Consider the following 18,495-nt stretch of genomic DNA (forward strand, 5'->3'; position numbering starts at 1 on the left):
TAAATAACCATGTCCAGAAATAGTATTTTACAGACAAGGAAAGAAAGAAATTTATTTTTGGGGAAAAAAGATTTAAGAAAAGGACATCCAAAAAACCACAGTAATTTTTGCAGCAGTTTCACACTGAGGGACACTTAAACCCTAGCAGGGACTCCTTCTGGAAGAGTGATAACTATATATATATAGAGAGAGAGGAGCACAGCTGCCTGTGGGTGCCCTCGCTGACCCGCTTTCCTCCAGCCCCACCACTCTGCGGGAGCGTCCATGTACATCCTCGTGTCATCTGCATTGACTTGACATGCTCTGACCAAACATTCATGCCTGCGTGCGTGCGTGCGTGCGTGCGTGCGTGCATGCGTGTGTGTGTGTATGTGTGCGCTCGCCATTCACGCACTTGTCTGTACCCAGGGAGCCTTGAGCTGCATTCACACGTACCCTGCCCTCTAAGACAGCCCTAGGCCTGGAGAGGCAAGGGTGACTGTGTTTACCAGGAATAATCTTCCATCCAAGCCCTGCCGGCTTGCCTGCTCTGGGTCTCAGTGGAGCAGCGCGGGGACTTCGGGGCGCCTGCTTCCCACTATCAAGCCATTTGGCTTCGATCCTCCTGCTTGGTAGAAGGGGCCGCTGATGGAGCAAAGGATTCCAAGAGGAAGCCGTGAACATTAGGAAATTGTGTTTCGTCGGCTGCAGCCGCTGAACACTTGGCAAACGTTTCCTTGGGGGCCACATGGAAACGCGCGCAGCCGGCAGCACACAGTGTCCGGGTTCCTGTTCCGCCAGAGGCAGGGTTTTTGTTCTGTGCAGTTCACCCTGAACAAGGCGACGGGCTGAGACACGGACTGTCCTACTTATAATGAGGAGGGACGGCCCGGGCCTGCACACACACAAAGGACAGCGCTGACTGGGGACGGCTGCGTTTGGCCCCTTTCCGCTCAAATAAGGTCCCTGTTGAGAAATATTCATGAGGAAGTTCTGCAGCTCTGTTTCCAAAAATTAGCATAGGAGATAGAACCGTGGACTTGGGAACAGAGAAACAGCAGGCATTCGAATGTCGGCTGTAAGGAAATATTTCTGAGGTTAATTTCAGGTCCTTTTTTAACGTAGAAAAACATGACCTTTGATTTTCACTGAGATGAAGCTAGAATTCTCTTCAGACTTTGACATTAAAATACCATAGACCTTGTTACTTTTGGAACAGATTGTGCTAATTTAATTTCCAAAAAGTCATCTGATTAGAAATGTTCAAAAGATATAGCTCAAAGATTTTTGCTTTAGACTATAACCAGTTTTACTAAGTAGGATTTCTCCCTCTTCTCTAATGACTAATAACTGGGAGTAGATTGCAGATTTTTTAAAAAACCATTTTAACCTTTAAAAATTGTTTTGCAAATAATTTGAGCTGCTCTGGAGACTTCTTGTTCTTGCTTACAGCAACTTCTTTTTTTTAACTCTTACTTTTCTGTTATAAGAGTTGGTTTTCCTGGGCTTAGGGGAGAGAGTAAGACAGATAGCATCGTTTGATCCAGCTGTCGAAACAAAGGACCACAGAATGAGTGGCTGACACGTCAAATATTGATATCTCTAGCTAGATTAGTGCAAGGTCAGGGGGTGGGCAGGTTTAGCTTCTCCTGAGGTCTCTCACCTGGATCTGCTGGTTGCTACCTTCCTGCTACGTCCTCTTTGTTTCATCTTCATTTCTTCCTTGTTTAAGACCGATGGGGCTGCATGAAGACTTCGGTTCAGTTTTATCATCTCTTCCAAGTCTGCCCTCTAAATATAGTCAGATTCTGATGTCCTGGGGGTTACAGTTTCAACACATAGGTGTGCAGAGGGGACACAGTGTGGCTTACAACAGGGAGAAACAAATTAGCTTTAATGTAGTTTATTCAGTTATTGAAACAGATCCTTCAGACTAAGGCTTTCCTGCCTCTTCTTCTTCTATCTGCCCTTCTCCAAAATGCCTGAGCGATGGGGAATGTGTCTTACAGGACCTTCAGCTGGGTGATGCTGCTCACAGCATCTGCTGGATCCCCACCACCCTCTGCAAAGGGCCAGTTGGGAGCCGAGATGCGCCTAATCTTGTTCAGCACTGTGGTGCTGGTGTCATTGGTCTTGGTGTCTCCACTGCCGATGACACCAGGTCTCTGCTGGTCTACTGCATAGGTACAAAGTGTGCACCTTCCATTCCATGCATCTAGGGAAACCTTCTGGCCCACCTGAAAGTTTTTGGAAACCAGGAATTTTGTGTCAGGTTTCTGTGGCCCCAGCTTTCCACTGTTCCTGCTCACCCTCACCTCAAACCTACAAAGCCATAGCTCCCTTTCCCCCAAACGCCGTCGCACATGTTCATGGAAGCAGGTTCCCAGCCCTGTGCCCTAACTTCCCCCCATGTGGCCCCATCTCTGTCTTCTGCAGAGTTGTCCTCAGGAATCCTTGCTTTCAATTCCCTTTTTCCTTTTATCCCTTCTCGCACTTGTAAAAAGAGGTGGGCTTATTCCTTTCCTTCATTACACCCTTATAGCCAACAAAGGTGAAAGGAGTAAGTTCTTAGTTTTACAAAACATGATTGGGCCTGGGGAGGTAGCTCAGCGACATAAGTGCCTGCCTAGCAAGGGCAAGGTCTGACATTCGATCCCCAGAACAACAAAAAAACATAAAACAACTTTGTTAAAAATATGATTCATAACATTTACTTTTGGTTTCTATATTTTTTATTAGTGGGATTTATTTTAATGCACATAATATATTTTGGGCATTTTTATCCCCCACATCCCATTGTCCTACCATTTCCCCAATTTCATATTTTTGGAGGGCATCCAACATTTGCATTCTTCTTTTCCTGTTTTTAAGAAAGTGCCCGGGCTCTACACAGGATATTTAACTTTAGCCACTAATAATTGCATCCAGGGATCCCAGCACTCTGGGAGCCTAAGGGAGGAGAGACACAAGAGGAGCCCAGTCTGGGCATTTTAGCAAGACTTTGTCTTAAAATAAAATAAAATAAAATAAAATAAAATAAGGCAAAGCAAAGCAGAACAGAACAAAACAAAACTAGGGTTTTAGCTTAGTATGAAGGTCCTGGGTTCCAGCTTCAGTAAATGGGTAGATAGATAGACAGATAGATTCATACATACATACAAACACTCACACAAACATCTCATTCTCATGCTCACAAATTCTCCCAAAGCTGAGAGTTAGGTTGACTATGATTTTGCTCCTGGCCAGAGTCCTCCCACTTATGAGCTGTTTGACTCACATCTGGGCTATTCCAGGAAAGCCTCATCACTTGGCAAGCTAACTGGATTCTGAGACACTATACTCATTGTGGACGAATGCACTGGGATGTCCTGAGATGACTGTGTCTTCAGGAGGTGTAGGGTGGTCCGGGGATGGGCGTCCAAGAAGCGTGCTGTCCCCTTCCCTGGCTCTGCGCTTTCTCTGCTTCCTGACTGCAGCAGGGTGAGCAGTGTCCATCCCCACCCTTCCCCCAACCCCCAGGCCTTTCTTCCAGGCTGTGTCTGCCTTGGAGCCAGCTGGCCAGGAGCACAGAAGCCAAAACGAACCTCTCCCCCTAAGCATTGTGGGTGTTGGGTATTTTGTCTTAAGGGTAAGAAAATGAGTAAGACAAGAGCCAAATCCAAGAAGCAGTCCTGTTGCTCTACCGAGAATTTGCCTTTTTCCCCTGTGGCCTTAAATGTACTATTCTAGTGGGGTGAGACTTTTGAAGGGAAATAGTTTAGAGGGTACTGAACCCTACCAAAGCACCCTGCTACACAGTGTCTTCCTCACACTTGTTTACAATGTCCATATGTGCATCCTGATTACAGCAAATTTATTTCTTTTTTCTTTGGTGGGGTTGTTGTGCTGAGGATTGAACCCAGGTCCTCACGCACACTATGCTGTATCTACCACTGACTTGTACCCACACCATGGGACAGGGTTCTGAGCACTGACTGCTGCCTTGAGCCCTGGATCCTGTCACTCTAGTCACGTGATCCAGGATGGGTTGCTTCTCTGAGCATCAGTCTTCGTCTTTACAACCAGGAAGATATATCATACCTGTAAGATTACTTGGAGACTGTATAAAATAGTGCCCACACTTATCAGTCCATAAATATGGATTCTTCTTTTTATTTTTATTTTTTGACAAAAGGTCTCTCTATGTAGTCCAGCCTGGTCCTGAACTAGCTACATAGCCTAGGCTGCTGGTCTCTAACCTGTGACCCTCCTGCTTCAGCTTCCTGAGGGCTGGAATTATTGGTCATGCTGCCTGGCCGGATTGTTATTCTCGACAGCAGCTACTCAGATGCGTGACTCCTGGGGACGTTCAGACAAAGCACCTGGAGTGGCGGAACTCTGACGGAGGGCCTGGAGTGGTGACTTTCTAGCAGTCCTTGAGGATCAGGAGTTGCAATTCTTACTCAGAAAGAATCACTGTCTGCCTGCAGAGAGAAAAATCATCTCAGAAAGGAGAGTGGGGCACAGCCCTGGGAGTGCAGACCCTGGGCAAGCGGGGAGGATCCCAACCGGAGGAGAAGAACTGGGACGTTGACTTGGGGAGGTCAGAGTGGTGCGATGAAGTCAGAGGTGGGACAGCTGACTCAGGCCAACTGAGTGAGAGCCACCTATCCCACCAGAGGAGGAAGGGGCATGTGAGAAAGCCTCACCCCGCTTGAGGTCCCTAAGGAACCTGAAGAAGAGGGGCCTCCTGCTGTTGTAGCAGCTCGGACCTGTAGAGGCTGAGCCAGCACCTCCTGTGCTCCAATTGCCTCAGTGTAGCCAAGTCTTGCTGACAGCGTGGCATTGGGTGTCATGCATGTCACACACTGGGGACTGTTTCCTTCCTTGGAAGAACCAAAGAAGCCCCTGGTAGCCTGAGCCACCTTCAGGCTTGTTTTCCAGGATTCTGGACATTTTTAAAACTCAGATTTAGCTGGGCCTGGGTTCCTTACAGCCCAGTAAGGAAGGCTGAGGCCCAGCATCAGAAGTCTTCCTTGAGCCTCTGCAACTTAGTGACCTTGGAAGACCTTGCCTCAAAATTTTAAAAGGCTCTGGGTTCAATTCTCAGTACTGAAAAATGAAAAAAAGCTTTACCAAGGATTAATTTACATAATTTACATTCAATGAGGCTTGACAAATTGCTGGTTATCACCTAGTCACCACGACTATAAGCAAGACACAAGATGCCTTCAGTCATCCCATCTCTTACGGGAGGGTTCATCAACACATACTTTTCTGTACTGTACAGTTTACCCCTCCACAGAAAACAGTGCAATGATGCAGTGATTTTTTTTATCTCTTCACAGACTGGTGCAACGTCAGCACCTTGGCAGCCCCTCCTCTTTCTTCTCTTCTTCTTTCTCTTCCTCCTCCTTTTTCCCCCACTGTCGGAGTTTGAACTCAGGACCTGTGCCCTGAGCTACATCATCTCCAGCCTTTTTCTTATTTTATTTTTTGTGCTTTGAGATAAGATCTTGAGAAATTGCCCAGACTGGGCATAAAATTAGTAATCCTCCTCCTCAAACTTTAAACATTTTAAACATCTCCCCTAAAAGTCCATTAGCAATTCCTCTCCATTTCCCTGTGACTCCCCGTCCCCTCTCCCTTCTTCATGTTTATGCAACGACTAATCTCATACCAATCGCTAGAGTTACCTTCTCTGACCACTTCACTTAAATAGAGAATTATACAACATTTGTTTTATCTGGCTTCTTTCACTGAGGATACTATTTTCAAGATTCACCCACGTCAGTGCTTCATTCCTTTTTCTGGTTGAATAATATTTCATTGAATAAGATATTCTGTCCATTTATTGATCATCTGATGCATTTTTAATTGCTTCTATCTTTCGGCTATTATGAGTAATCCTAATGTGAACATTTTGTTCAGGATTTTGTGTGGACATGGTATTTTATTTCTCTCAGGCATAGATCTAAAAAAAACGTAGCAGTGGAGATGTATGTGTTTAACCTCTGGTTAGGTCTTTTCAGATTATTTCCTCTAATGTCCATCAACATGTCCACCAACAGTGTATGAGGCTTCGCATTTTGCCATGCTCTGGCTAGCATGGCATTTTTTTTTTAAATCATAGCCATTCTAGTGGGTGAGAAATGGCATTTCATTGTGGTTTCAATTTGATTTCTGTGGTGGCTAATGGCGATGGGCATCTTTTCATATACTTTACTAGATCTTAATCTAAAGGTCATGAAGCAATATCATGGGCTTATTGATTATTTGTGTTCTCTCTCTCTCTCTCTCTCTCTCTCTCTCTCTCTCTCTCTCTTTTTCAGTACTCGAGATCAAACTTGGGACCTTGAGCTTGCCAGGTGGGTGCTTATGCCACTGTGCTACATCCCTGCCCTTGTGTGACTTCTTTGAAAAAACGTCTATACAGATCCATCTTAGTTATTTTACAATCATTGCTGAGACAAAATACCCGACACCCAAATTAAGGAAGGAAGGGTTTATTTAGCACAGTTTGCAGAGGTTTCGGTCCATAATCAGCTGGCTCCAACAGTTCATGGTAGAAGACAACAAAAGGAGCAAGAGCAAAGTGGGAGAGCAAGACTCTTTCCTCTTGTCAGTACCCTGGCTGCCCTAGGGTGGGTGCAGCACTCACACTATCTCTGCACCCTCCTCTCATACAGGATGAAGATGTTTACAAAGTGAGGCCCCTGCCTCTACTGAACGGCTTAGGTAAGCTTCAAAACTTCTTAAGTTCACATAGTGTGTCAGCCATTTCAAGATCTGATGCCAGTTCCTAAAAGGGTTTATTTGTCTTTTTATGGTTATAAAAGGTCTTTGTTGTTAAAGGTCTTTATACATTCTAGATCCTTTTTTTTTTTTGTGGTACCAGGGATCGAACTCAGGACCTTGTGCTTGCCAGGCAAGCACTTATGCTGTTGAGCTATACCCCCAGCCCGTGTTCTAGACACTATTCCTTTATCAAACATATAATTTTCAAGCATGTTCTCTTGTGAACTTTCCTGGTTTTGAGTGTCCCCAGGATGGACTTCTTGTCTTCTGACTGCTTACTCTCTTTTCAACTCCAAAGAGAGTATGCACCAAGACTTTTGGATATGAAAGAAAACTCTAGAAACTGAATACACTCTTCATAGCAGGAAACTGAAGACTAGAAGGATTAAGTTGCTGCTTCCATCGCCAGTTAGTTGCACAATGGAAATTAACTTGTTATCGTGTTTCTTCTGGTTACAGGTATCAAAAAAAAAATTGCCAAAGTCAATTCAGCAAAAAATGGCAGCCAGCAGAACATTAACAGCCAGCGTATTTCCTGCCACACAATGCTAAGCATGTGCTTATAAGTGATAATAAGAGAGAGCAGAGGTGAATTATGGGCTGATAATCCCAGGATGGATTAGGAGAGAGGCTAAGAAACCAGATGACAAAAGGCACATGGCTGTAGGAAAGGGGAGTGTGATGTAGGCAAAGTAAAAGGCTGCAGGGTAAAAGGCTGCAGGGACAAGGACCTGGCACCACCGGAAGGATGCAAAGTCAAAGGTGAAAGAACAGCAGAGGGTCAGGGCAAGAATGGGGCAAGATGGGCTCAGAACTGATCAACAGACAGGGTGAAACCTAGAGCAGGAGTTTAAGTCTTACTAAAGTTGAGGGTCTGGTACTATATGAAGGTTAGAGACCAAGAAACCTTCATTTAAAAATTCTCTCTCTCTCTCTCTCTCTCTCTCTCTCTCTCTCTCTCTCTCTCTCTCTCTGTTACAGGGTCTTGCTATGCAGCTTGGACTCCTAGTGATCCCCCTATCTCAGCCTCCTCTGTACTGGGATTACGGGTGTGCACCACCATGCCCAGTTTTGGTGGCTGGCACATGTGGTACCTGGAATCAAACTCAGGTCCTTGTACTTTCCAGGCAGGTGCTTCGACTGCTGAGCTATCTTCCCAGCCCCTAGGCCAAGAAATCTGTGTGTGTGTGTGTGTGTGTGTGTGTGTGTGTGTGTGTGTGTGTTTAAATGTGTTTTGTTTTTTTTTTTTAACTTTTTCTTGGCATACAGATTAATGGATTTCCTTTTGGAAGATTTATGCAAATACATAACACATTCTGCTTATTATCACCATCTATCACCCTCCCCAGTTTTCTATGTTTGGGGAATTTCCATATGATGGATTATGGTTTGTATGTAATTGTCCCCTCAACATGTCATGCAGTCACTGGGACAGGCTTCTAGAGTTTGTGGCTAATACAATGCTGGGATTATGGGTATGGGCGCTGCTACTTCCACCCTGGGGCAGATAGTCTGGATAGAGCACAAGGAAGGGAGAGAGGCTTGCTAGTGACCACAGCCACTGCTCCTTTATGGCTCGTGCTCATTGCTGTTTCCTACCACCATGAACGGCCGACCTCTGTTGAGTGCCATTCACCTTGGGACCAGCCGAGTATGGACTAAAACCTTCACTGACTGTGAGCTAAAGAAACTTTTCCTTCCTCAATTTTGGGTGTCAGGTATTTTGTTCCAGTAATGAGAGAAAAGTAACAGAGACATGATGGATAACATATTTTTCTCCTGTCTACCTCTTCTATCATTTGTACTCTCAGCCTTCCACCATTCTCTTCTTTGCTTCCTCTTGTCTAATAATTCCATGCCTTGAACTTTCTTGCCTTGTATTTTAGATCTCATGCATTAGAGAGAACACTCAGTCTGTGTCCTGCTGAGTAGGGTTTATTTCACTGAGCATGATAAAACCAGGGAGTCTTGAGCGCTAGCAGAAATTGATAGCCCCCTGCTAGAGCTTTCAAAAAACAAAGAAAACCTTTTATCCTTATCATCCCTACCTATAAGAGAGTGGTATACTTTAAATGCCCATTAGATGCACCTACATTGGTGGGTTTACCCAACCAAGAATCTCTCTTTTTTTTTTTTTTTTTTTCGGAACCAGGCAAGTGCTTACTCTACTGAGCCATCACCCCGGCCCTAAACCCAAGAATCTCAATGTGTCTCAGACCAAGAAAATGAGAGAGGTTGGGAGGTGCCACCATCTTGCTTTTATGATATGACTCCCCTAATTCCCTTAAACCAGGTGACCATGCCTTAAAAGTAGCATGTATTCAAGCAGAACTCTTCTTTCTCCTCTTCTCAGAATCTTTCTCCTTAGAAACCAACATCTTTCAGTAGTTTTTGGAAGCTGTGTTATTGTTTGAGATTTTCAAAAGGGGTTTGTTAAGACCAAGGGAAATAAACCACGATCTTTAACCTGCCTTGGTAAGAAAGTGAAAAACTAACAACACCGCTGTGGCCACTGAACATTTCAAGAAAAGAGATATTTAATTTAACAAAACCCCCAGAGAGTTTATATCAGATTAGGAGGATGAATGTTGGGACAGTTGACCAGAATTATAGAAATGGAGGCAGAAAATGTTCCAGGAAATTAAATATTAATGATCAGAAAGGAGAAAATATGACCAGGAAAGAACAAATAGTTCTGTCCCCAAAGAAAGTATGAATATTTATATGAGCCAAAAGTGCAACTGAAAAGCAGAACATGTCATCCCAAGATAAGGAGACATTTATTTAATTAGTTTCAGCCAATGTCCTGGATCATTTTGCTTCCTCTTAGTTCAATCATGAAAATGAAATGGGATACAAAATGTTCGAAAGACTATTTTTCAAACAAAGTACCAAGACAATGAGACTCATATTTAGTGACTTTCAAACATTTTTGACCCTAACTCATAGTAATAAATACATTTTTATGCCCAAATCTAATACACATGTATACAACAGTAGAAATTGCATATTAACTTTACTGTAGGAATCTACTCTGATTGTTTTCTTTCTCTCTCCTCTTTCTCCTCTTCTTCTCACTCCTTCTTGTTTTTTTTTTTTTTTTTTTTTTTTTTTTTTTTTTTGTGATAAGTTCTTGCATCTTTAGGCTGGCTTTGAGCTGACTGTGTAGCTCAATCTGGCCTCAAACTTGCAGCAATCCTTCTGCCTCAGCCTCCTGAATAGGAGGATCACAGATGCACCATACCTGGATGATATTTTCTTTCTAGACTATTTTATTTCACTGTATGTATCATTCTAAAAAAGTTATTTATATTCACAAAGACTCAGTTGCTTGTAGGAGGGGATTTTGGGGGAGGTAATTGGGTCCTGGGTGCATGGTATTCATCGGTGGATTAGTCTGCTCATGACTGTATGGATACATGTGATGTTGGGGGGGTGAGATTCAGTTGGAGTTTGTAGGTCACTGCGGGCATGGTTGAGAAAGGTAGATTTCATTTCCTCCCCTTTCTCCATTGATGACTCCTTGCTTCCTGCTGTCATGCCATCAGCTACTTCTCTACCATGCTGACCTGCCTTTGAGCGAGCCAACTGTGGGTTGACAGCTCTATAAACTTCACGAATTTGCATGTCTTCCTTGCCCAGGGGCCATGCTAATCTCTGTATCATTCCAATTTTAGTATATGTGCTGCCAAAGTGAGCACAAAGCTCTACAAACTGAACCAAAATAAACCTTTCTTCCTTGAAGTCGTGGGAATCCAATACTGTCCGATATTCTCAGCAATCAGAAAGCAGCTAAGACAGGTTTTAGTAGCAGAGAAGTCAGATCATTGCTGTGACGCTACCTGACCATGTGGTCCAGCAGCCTGTGGAACGGATTCACTGCAGGAGTTTGGAAAGGTTTGGAGATGCTGGCTGGAGAAGGAGCTGTAGAATGCTATTAACTGCGCTTTCTGGGAGATTCTGGTCAGAGCTTAGAAGACCAGAATGTTCACAGACATGCAGTTGGTAAAGACTAAGCTCAGGAGATTCCAGCTAGAAACAAGGAATGCATTGTAAGTTGGATGCCAGGTCTTGTATGTTATGCTTTGGTGGAAAATTTGTCTACATTTCATTCATGTTCTGAGACTGCTGGAGACTAATTAATCTGGTGGAGGAAATTTCAAGGCAGCCAAGCATTCAGGCTGTTGCTTGGGTACTTTGGGGCCTTTTAGCCAGCTCAAGATTAGGAATCAAGAAAAAATGATCCTGCAGAATGATTTAAAATGTTCTTAATTTGGTCAGAAAGGAATCTCCAGTAAAGTTGAGGCCTACAAGGATAGAGTTGGGAAAGCTCAGTTGTAGAAAAGATTAGCATTACAAAGAATTTTAATGTATTTTGAAACAAGACAATAGGAAAAATGCCTAGAGAGAATGTGAGGAGCTAGGCAGGTTCCAGCCCTTGCAGGGTCAGTGTTGCAAAGCTGAAATATTTTGCATTGAGCAGAGAGCCTGAGGACACAATGCTCCAGAATGGGCCAGAAGCCTAGGGAATGGGAATTGATTCCCCAGGATTTAACTCACCACGTTCAGCCATTCAGGAGGCCTCTGCCACTACCAGAAAGATGCAGAGGGGCTCAGCTACTGCTGAAGCTGATGGGAGATCTTGGCATCCTCCACGTGGTGCTGGTGTTACATACACACAGAATGCAGGAGCTGTGGGGTCAGCAAGGCTTCCAGTTCGATTTCAGAACACCTGGGAGTCTAGTGTGCCTCTGAGAGGGCAGTGTGAAGCTAAAGAGGCAGTGGGGACCCAGAAATGTAGAGAAGCCAGGAATATGGAACACCTGAGGAAATCTGCAAGCACTGAATAAAGCAGCCATGAGAAAGGCCCTGAGGACTACAACCATCTGCAGTACCATGGGGCAGGGCCACCCATGTAGTTTAGACTTCACAGATTGCCCCAGGTGCTGGACATAGAACTCCGTGATTTAACATTTGCCCTGCTAGATTTTGGTCTTACTTTAAACACATTCCTGTTTTCTCCTTCTGGAATGGGAATGTTTACCTTCTACCTTTGTATGTCAACAGTATTTAACTATATTTTTCATTTTTACAGGGGCTCACAGAGAAGAGTTTGCCTTATACTTCCAAAGAGACTTTGGATGTGGATGTTTCAGCAATACTGAAACTGTTTTGACAACTCTTAGAGATGGACTAAATGCATTTGGCATAAACAGATGGGCGTGAATCTTTTGGGGAATGTTATGCTTTATATCTAGATGTTACCCCAAATCCTCAAGTACTCCTGGACAGGGGGCATTTGGGAGGTGAAAGTATCACACGTGATACTCATCTATAGAGTAGTTCCAGTTCGATTTCAGAACACCTGGGAGTCTGGTGTGCCTCTGAGAGGGCAGTGTGAAGCTAAAGGGGCAGTGGGGACCCAGAAATGTAGAGAAGCCAGGAATATGGAACACCTGAGGAAATCTGCAAGCACTGAATATGATGTTTTAAAAGGTGAAACCTGATTGGAGGAGGTGGGTCACCGGGGGTGTGGCCTGAAGGGTCTATGTCCCATCTTCCTGCCTTCCCCCTTGCTCACTCTCTGCTTCCTGTGGCTGTGTCATGAGCTGTTTCTCCTTTGCCGTGCTGCCCTGCCTTGGAGCCAGCCAACTATGGACTGAAACCACTACAGACTGGGAGCCAAAATAAACCTTTTCTCTTTTAAATTGTGAGTGTTGGGTGTTGTATCTCAGCAACAAGAAAGTACCTCAGACTCTATCAGAGAGCCAGTAAGTTGATTTCACAACTCACTAATGAGTTGTAATTCACAGTTTGAGAAATATTTACTGAATGGCTTAACATGCAACGTCCTAATTATGGAGGTCACACCTGCCGCTGCTGCTGCTGACAAATCTCATACCTGAGTAACAGTGGAAGCTTTATTCAACTCAAGCCCAGAACCAGAGTTCCTGGAATGTGAACTAGACTTCCCAGCCATGTTTCTAGTGTTTCTCTCTGCACCTCTTAGGAGGATCTGGTTTCTCTCCCTCCTTCAAACTGCCTGGGAACCCATGACCCTAACCATAGCAGATCTAATACCTCAGCATAACTCCTCTCTCTCTTCACTCATCTTTGGTGCTGCTGCCCTTGGGACTACCAAGGCTCCCAGATAGAGCCACCTCCCCTTTTAGTCAAAGTCTGGCCTCCTTCTATCAGAGTGGGCTTCTGGAATTCTGCAGCAGACCGTGGCATCCCTGACCAGGGATCATCCTGCAGAGGCAACGGTCGCTTTGCTCCTGTAGACCCTTCCTGCTCTCTCTGAGTAGAGGTCAGTGTGCAAGAGGCCTCTGAATGAGATGGCTCTAGATCTCCAGCTCAACCAGGCATGCTCCTACAGCTGCACAGAAATGCAGGTGCCATCCTTGGAGGAAGCAGTTCACTGACGATCTTCTCAGGTTTCTTTCTTGGAGCCCATTTCTTTTCCCCCCGAATAGCCTCCAGAGCCATTCTCATTTTGCATTATCGCTCCCACCTGTGGTGGCGATGGAAGGAGAATGTTGACCTGCATATACAGCATTTGATGAGGCTCTCTTAACACCCTTCACGTGTCTTGGGCCCTTTGAAAGAAATACAGATCTGGATCTATACAAAATTTAGAATTTCAGGATAAAACTCACAGGTAAAAATCTTTTTCCTTACAAGCACATTGCCGTAGGCTTCCAGTGTACTTTTGAACTCTCAGCAAAAAGTAGGAGGCTTTGGTAATAAATACACAGAAAGGAGAGGTCACTGTTCTTAGTAACCTACTGCCTTAGTCATTTCCTTGTTGCTGAGACATCCCTGATACCCACAACTTAAAGGAGGAAGGGTTTATTTTTGGCTCACAGTTTGCACAGGTCTCAGTCCATCATCAGCCAACTCCAAGGCAGGGTGGCAGAGCACAGCACAGGAAATGCTGCTCCTGGCATGCTGGCGGGGAAGCAGAGAGTGATGGAGAAGGGCCAGAGAAAGGAGACAGATCCTTTCAAACCGCTCCTGCGGTGGCTGCCTCTTCTGACCAGATCCCGGCACACAACAGCAAGATGGCTGCAGACTCCATAATCCTTTCAGCTCCCAACGTTTCATCTATGTCCCCACGAGGCCTTGAAGGGACATCTAGCCATAGCCGTAACACCTGCAGTCTACATTCTAAGTATGAGCAGAAGATTATTTGTAGTCCAACATATGAATTTGAGCACATATATTTAGCTGGTGAACTTAAAGAATCGGGATTAGAAGAACTCTAACTGGCTGCTGTTGCACTCTGCATTGTATTCTCCGGGATTAGTCAGTCATACATTAGGCAATAAAGATCAGAATATCTGACTGCATTGGCTTAAGCAGAGAGGAATATGTTTTGCTTACACAGCAAGGGATCTGAAGGTTAAGACCTGGCTAAACTTTGGTTTAGCCGCTCATTGATGACAAAACTGATTCTCATATTCTTGACCTTTTATTCATGGTTTTAAGATAGGTTCTGGGCCATAGCAACCATTGAAAAAGAGTAGCCATGGCCCTCCACTATCCCATGGCCGTGGGCCTCAACAAGGGCCACAAGGTGACTAAGAATGTGAGCAAACCAAGGCACAGCCGCCGCCGCGGATGTCTCACCAAACACACCAAGTTCGTGCGGGACATGATCCGGGAAGTGTGCGGCTTCGCCCCCTATGAGCGGCGCGCCATGGAGCTGCTCAAGGTCTCCAAGGACAAGCGCACTCTCAAGTTCATCAAGAAAAGGGTGAGGACGCATATCCGCGCCAAGAGGAAGCGTGAGGAGCTGAGCAACATGCTGGCCGCCATGAGGAAGGCAGCTGCCAAGAAGGACTGAGCCCCTCCGGAATAAAGCTTTGCAGAAAGTTAGAAAAAAAAAAAAAAAAAAAAAAAAGATAGGTTCTGCAGCTAGTCTACTTTTTTAGAAAATGTATTTAGTACAGGGTCTACAGGATCTTCAGAATCTACAGGGTCTCACTATGTAGATTGGATTCATAGGGATCCTCCTGTTTTCAGCCTCCCAAGCACTGGGATTACAGGTGCCCGCCTTCGTGCCCAGTCTCAATTGCTGTCTCACCATGCCAGCACAGCACACCTGGGATCGAACCCCAGCCACCGTGCTCTGCCTAAGCAGGCACTTTAGTCCACTGAGCTATCTGGCCAGCCTTATGCATCTATTCTAGACAGAACAAGAGGAAAGATCAGTCCCTTCTGAACAGGAAATCAGAAGTTTATCCAAATTTTTCAACAAAAACACTCACTAAGCACTTATCCCTAAGTAAAAGTGAAGCGTGCTTGGAAAGAAAACAGAGGATTTAGGAAATGAGACTGATGGCTGGATTTCCTTAAGCACGGACCATTCATAGATACTTGAAAACCTTCCAGGTATAGGGACAAGCCTGATCCAAGTTGAGCAGCTCTGGAAAGAGGCTTAAAAAAAAAAAGTCAGAATCATCTTCCCTGTCACAGAAGCTGCTAGTTCTGTCCTGAAGGTGTTACACACATGAATTTAAATATCTCTTGGTGACAAACATACAAATGTGTGAAGACAGCTGTCATATCTCCTTTAGCTTTTCTCTTATCACATGAGGCATCTGCAGTTCTGTCCTTGGTTGACACGGTTTCCATGGCTGTCACCTTTCTGTTTGCTTTTCTCTGGGTGTTGTTCATCTTGTCAATGTTTCTGTTCAACTCCGTTGTCCTAAATAAAACCTCGGGGCAAGGATGACATGAGCAGATCCAAAGAAAGCAGATGACTGTCTCTGTGGTGCTGCTGTAGTTCAGGTTCACAGCATCCTCTGTGCACCGCAGATTCAGCATCAGTGAAAGACCATTAACCTTTCCTACCCATTGATGTTGCCTTTCTTATGAAAGTGGTCTAGGGAGCCTGAAGCAGAATTCCAACTCATTACTAGTATATTTCATGGTATTAGGTTTGACTTACATTTTAGTCTACTGACTTATTTTCATTCTATGAAGCGAAGCATGTTATTCCTTCCAGATTGACACAATCTGCAAATGTGACAATTTTATATTCTTTTTAATTCCATGTAAATCCTCCAGAATTTTAAGCAAGAATGTTTGGGCAGAGTCTTTTAACAGTCCCTAGTGGCTTCTAAAGTGAAGCTGATTGCCATTAAATGAGAGTATTTCAACATGGGATAGGTTCACCTCTTGATCATTTAACCCACAATTCATCTTTTGCCCTAAGGATACTTAACATGCTCTTGAAATCACTTTGCAAAAATCCAGATCAAAGATGTAGTCTCCTGATGAAAGGCCTACAAACCTAGTGAACTTCATATGGGAAGATGCCGCCCCCATGAATGCATACTAGCTCTTAGATGGCTCTAATTCCCTCCTGAATTCTTCTAATTAACCTTGGGTAGTTTAGTCTCGAGCTTTTTACAGTCATGCTGCCCCTCTAATCCTGGGTAGTGGAAATGCAGCATGAAATTTGGAGCTAAATCACAGAATCTGTTGTGCAATTGCACATTAAACCAGGGGTGAGCACAAAAGCAAACATTATGTGTAATTAAGGGATCTTTGAAAATCTCTTAGATGACTCACCAAGTATAATACACTGGTGTGCCATGTACAATCTTGTACAGTAAGCCTGCGGCCACATCAAAATTTAAGAACTTCTGAGGTCAAGAAACGTACAAAAAGAAGTATATCACTTAATATCTTACTAAGTCATCTCTAGACTTAAATGTCAGAAGAGAGGCAAATTCCGAATAATCCGTGTGTGCTGGTAAGGTATAAGTTGTGTTGCTTTAATATGAACATTTTATAATTCTAATACATATAATAATTTTGTTGGGGGTACATAGGTTGGAATCGTTGTGTGCAAATAAATTCTGATACCAAGTAAATAGATTATTATTTGAAGCTAAATCTTGTTTGGATTAAATCTATACATAGTATTCTTTGAAAGGTTGAGGAAAATATTTTGGCAACTGGTATCTTATTTTTCCAAAGCAGTCCTTCCTCATTCATGTACTTGGGAATTGGTCTGATGGTAATTCCTTAATGTAAGTTGACTCTTTTTTAAAAAAAAATTTTATTTTATTGCATTTTTTGGTTGAATTGTTTCTTAGGAGAGGTTTATTTATTTATTTATTTATTTTTGGTTTTTGGTGCTGAGGACTGAACCTAGGGCTTCTGGCTTTCTAGACAAGCATTCTACCGCTGAGCCAAATTCCCAGCCCTGTAAGTTGACTCCTACAGCTATTTCCTTTAATAATGTAAATGGAGAGTAGAAAGGTGGACTTTGTTTTAAAATAACATTTAGTTTTATGGATAACCTCAATATTTATCCGTGATATGACCTTGGACAAGTTACCATTTGGAAATTATCTTCCTTTCTTTCATTCCTTTTATTTATTTATTTGGTGCAGGGTCATACTACATAGCTTGGGCTCATAGTGACCCTCCTGTCTCAGCCACCCTAACACTGAGATTATAGGCAGGTGCCACTACGCCCAATCTTGGGGCTGGCACAGCACAACCCTGGGCTGGCAGGGTATGCAGTACCAGGAATCGAACTAGGGACCTTGTACTTGCCAGGTAGGGACTTAGACTACCCAGGAATCTCCCCAGCCCTATCTCCCTATCTTTGGAAAAAGGTAATGATCTCAACAACTGTAAAACATCCTTGCCAGAGCAGATCCTGGTCTCCATGCTATATACATCAAAGGCATATTTTAGAAAGATATCATTTACTCCAAAATTAGTTTTAAAGTGAAATGATTTACATAAGAGTTAACATGCAAAGTCCTTCCGGGTAATTAAAACCTTAGTATTGCATTTTTTGGTCTATTAATATTGTATCAAACCACATTGAATACCAGATTAAAAAGAACTACACATATAAGAAAAAAAATTAACTGCTACATGTAATTATTTTTCCATAAAATTCATGTTCGGTATATTAGTTTCTTAGCGTTATTACAACAAAGTGCCAAAATCACATGTAGTGTCCCAAAGAAAGTGGAATAAAAAAATACGTTTTTTATTCAAACCATAACACAGGAGTTAGGACTTCAGTGTATGTCTTAGGGAGGATGCAATTAGACCCATAATTCTAGGCTTGAGCAGAGAGTTAGAGGATCGTGCTAGGCTGTGTGAATGCAAGTAGTGGCCACAGAAGTCAACCTCAGAATAGATTAAGGCTGGAGTAGAAGTGTAGAATGGTAAGGAAGGATCCTCCCTTCTTACTCCTGTTAATACTGCATCTATTGAGGCCAAAGCACGCAGAGGATGTGAAGTGGCAGCTTGTTTAGGCCTCAAAGCCACACCATATTTTAACCCTGTGAAGCAAGCTTCAAGTGTCCACCGCTCTTCACTACAATTCACAGCAAAGCCACACATAGCAACTGTGTTCTCTACAAGATAGCAATGGAGGTAGACAGCATCATGTAAAAGTTGCACGCAGGATGAGCAGCTACACTTCCCTCAATAACTATTGCTTTCTACCTTTATGTTGTCGACTTTCCCAAAGCTAATTTCATTAGACTCCTCGTAGCAAAGAAAAATATCACCTTAACAAACAGCTGAGCGCATCTCAGGAGGATTTCAAGGAAGACAATAGGAGTGGCAGTGGCTCAGGTGACAGAAGGCTATGTTTTCAACACTGGGAATCAATCAGTACTGGACCCAGATGGTGCCGTCACAGGGTAGGACTGGTGGCACAGTAAGGGAAAGCTTTTGATGAGTAAGGTGCTG

General features: G+C 43.7%; 1 non-coding gene across 1 annotated transcript; it reads right to left on the reverse strand.

The window, feature by feature from the left end:
* Nucleotides 1-10,353: 10,353 nt before the first annotated feature.
* LOC111818593 lies at nt 10,354-10,457 on the reverse strand. The gene has a single exon (XR_002822549.1). It is a non-coding gene; the product is annotated as a U6 spliceosomal RNA (small nuclear RNA).
* Nucleotides 10,458-18,495: the final 8,038 nt, after the last annotated feature.

The sequence above is a fragment of the Octodon degus genome, unplaced genomic scaffold (genome assembly GCF_000260255.1).
Source record: "Octodon degus isolate 3935 unplaced genomic scaffold, OctDeg1.0 scaffold00096, whole genome shotgun sequence".
Taxonomy (NCBI): domain Eukaryota; kingdom Metazoa; phylum Chordata; class Mammalia; order Rodentia; family Octodontidae; genus Octodon; species Octodon degus.